General features: G+C 43.2%; 1 pseudogene; it reads right to left on the reverse strand.

The window, feature by feature from the left end:
• Positions 1-2,865, reverse strand: part of LOC105998622 — a 29,205-nt pseudogene extending 26,340 nt beyond the window's left edge.
• Between the last annotated feature and the right edge of the window lie 548 nt (positions 2,866-3,413).

Genomic DNA, 3,413 nt, shown 5'->3' on the forward strand with positions numbered 1-3,413 from the left:
TTTTTTCTTTTTGCTTATGTGGTGCTGAGGAATTGAACCCAGGGCCTCATGCATGCAAGGCAAGCGCTCTACCACTGAGTCACCTTCCCAGCCCCTGAATCTTCTTATCTAAGTGCTTCCTATAGTTTTCCTCTGTGTCCTATTTTATTTTTCCTCTTGCTGTCTAGATGATTTGCTGTCTATCCCTACTGGCCTTTTTATTTCTTTAAATGACTTTTCTGTGTAACAGTTTTTTTAATTCTCTTTAATTTGTTCCCACTAGAGGGCAACATAGATGCATTACTACTCACCTACCTGATCACACTGGGAATGGCAGGATGGGACCACATTACCTGGGTGAAATCCATCATTGCAAATTGAAAAGACTTTAGAAACCACTTCCATACATTCTCATTTTAAAGGCTGGAATGCTAGACACTTAAACAAATACAAGCATGTAGTAAACTCATAGCTGAATTAAAACTTCTTTGTATAAGTACTTAAACATGATTTTAAAATTCTATTTAGACAACAGTAGGTAGGATGGGTAGGTGGCTCATGTCTGTAATCCTAGCTGCAAGGGAGTCTGAGAGCTGACGATCCTACTAGCCTTGGCAGGAAAGTCCAGGAGATTCTCATCTCCAATTATCCACCCCAAAGCCAGAAGGGGTGCTGTGGCTCAAGTGATAGGGAGCTAGCCAGGGCACAGAAACTCAGAAACATCACCTAGGCCCTGAGTTCCAGCCCCAAGACTGGCGTGAGCATGTGCACTCGCATGCACACACACACAGCAGGTGATAATGTGTTTTAAATCACCAACTCCTCTCTACAAATTATACCTAAAAATAAATTTTATTTTCTCACCTATGATGTGTTTGGTTTTAAAAAGATGTGCAAGAGCAAATAAGTCTTTTTACAAAGCTCATTTGCACATTTTTAAAAATTTACTGTGAATAATATAATTCAAAACTGAATTTACTTAGTCATTCAAATAGAAAACGGAGGTTCATTCTAACCTTTATTTTCACTTGCAACAACTTAAATACTGAATGTACTTAGATATCTGACCTACTTCAAACCATTCAATGATTTAGCTTTAAACAACCATGCATTCTAAAATATATAAATGTTATACAAGAGTATTTATGTTTGTCGATGAATAAATGGAATGGAATAGAAATATTTTATAGGATTAAAAATAGACATATCCAAGGTAAACAAAAAAATTTAAAATCAATGTGAAGCACCCATTTCTCAACCCTTTATATTTATTTACATAGGTTCCTATGTGAGGAGAGTTTTTTTGTTGTTTGTTTGTTTTTGTCAGTCATGGGGCTTGAACTCTGGGCCTAGGTGCTATCCCTCAGCTCTTCAGCTCAGGGTGAGCGCTCTACCGCTTGAGCCACAATGCTGCGTCTGGTTTTCTAGTGGCTTATTGGAAATAAGAGTCTCACGGACTTTTCTGCCTGGGCTGGCTTTGAACCATGATCCTCAGATCTCTGCTTCCTGAATAGCTAGGATTAGAGGCATGAACCACCGTCCCCCGACTTGCCAGGAGAGTTTTATGTTTCCTATTTGTCTTTGTTGCTTGCACTGTTGCCTCATTTGAACAGTGTTGCTGTGATCCTCTTGGGGACAGTGCTCACTCCACTGCAGACACTTACACGTCTGCAGTGCTGTTGGTAATGACAGCGCTGTCTGGCCTCAGCTGCTCCAGATACAATACAGCTGCCAGGCCAATGCCTCTAACATCCCTCCAGTTTGCACAGTTCCACTTTATTCTGATGTTCAACTTACACCTTGAGAAAAGACATATAATTTTGCCCATAAAATATTATTTGATATAACTGACCTGGTGTGTGTGTGTGTGTGTGTGTGTGTATGTGGGCACATGCATGCTCAAGGATGGTTAGTTTCTTGGAGATCAGAGTCTCACAGGCTTTCTTGCCAATGCTGACTTTGAACTACAATCCTTAGATCTCAGCCTCCTGATTAGCTAGGATTACATGCATGAGTTACCAGGGATTGGATAATATTAGGAGTTTTGATGCATGAAAGCTTGCTAGTATTTAAATTTAGAGTTGTAAATGAGTATTTTCTTCTCTTTTTTCTGATTAATTTTAGAGATTCCAGGGCTTGAACTCAGGGGATTGAACTAACTTGGATTGCTTCCTTGGCAAGAATTCTATAATTGGACATATATGCCCAGCTTCACTTTTTACCCTTCACTGGAGGTGGAGTCTCTCTGACTTCTGATTGCCTGGGTTCAAATCTTGGTCTTGCAGATATCTTCTGTTAGCAAACTATGCAGTGTTTCACTGATTTCCAGGAGGCCATCTTTAAAGCCACAAGAAGGCATCAAAGGATTAGAACAAGGATGGGGTGAACTCCAGAGAGGCGATTATGGGTGATACAGGATATGAACTTACAGGGCAAGATGAACTTGGCCAATCCAATTAGCCCTAAGGGAGAGATTTCTAAGACAGAAATATTTGGAACCAAGTTGTAAAATGAGGAGAGGGACTCGACAGGGATGCACTGTCCCTGGTGTCCCTTCGTTAGTCACCACCTGAATCCTGGGATGCCACCTCCTGAGCCCTTGTCATGAATGTCTACAACACAGGACCTCCCAGGATCATCTGGGACTAGAACTGTGGGCTGGAGGTCATGGTCATGTAAAGTTACAAGTAGAGCTGTGCAGGTTCCCAGCTAGAGCTGGTCCCACACTGTGCCCCATGTGGGTGGGCTAGATAGGGGGGACTGCAGGTGCAGCTGTTATTGGACCTTGGCTGTTCTGCCTGGATGAGAAGATTCTGGCCACACCTCCAATTTTTTCATGTTTCTCTGACCAATGGGATATGAGTTGAGGCCACGCCCACATTCCATGCTGCCTAGTAGCACTGGGATCCCCTCTATTGGCTCACACCACTACAGCAGTTGAAGGAGGTAGAGGTGGTGAGTGGTGAGTGAGCAAATTGAGCTGATTTTTGAAGAAATAGTTGGAGGTAGACATTCGAGTTACTGGTGATAGAACAGAGTTGAGTTTAGGCAGCCTGGGAATGTGGCCCCCCGACCTTCGCCATCCCAGTGCTGGGATGTCTGAGAAAAAAAGAACAAGAAAAGTAGCTGCAGGAAGGAAACTACTGCAAGAATACCAGGAGAGGAATGGTCCTGCTAGACCTGGAGAATCCAAGAAGAGGAAAATGAAAGAGGGAGGTAACCCCAAGACAAACACTGTTGGGGACTGTCCTTTACTCAAAGGTGTGGCCCAAGACCACACAGACACTGAGCCTCCCCTTTCCCTGGGCACTGTCACAGCTGCCAGGGTCCAGAGCATCACAGGTCCCAATAACACCAAGGACCTGGAGAGACACAACCAACACCTGGTGCTTGCCCTGGACTCCAGCACAATACAAAAGCAGCAGCTCTGCATT

This window comes from Dipodomys ordii, unplaced genomic scaffold (genome assembly GCF_000151885.1).
Source record: "Dipodomys ordii isolate 6190 unplaced genomic scaffold, Dord_2.0 Scaffold167, whole genome shotgun sequence".
NCBI lineage: Eukaryota > Metazoa > Chordata > Mammalia > Rodentia > Heteromyidae > Dipodomys > Dipodomys ordii.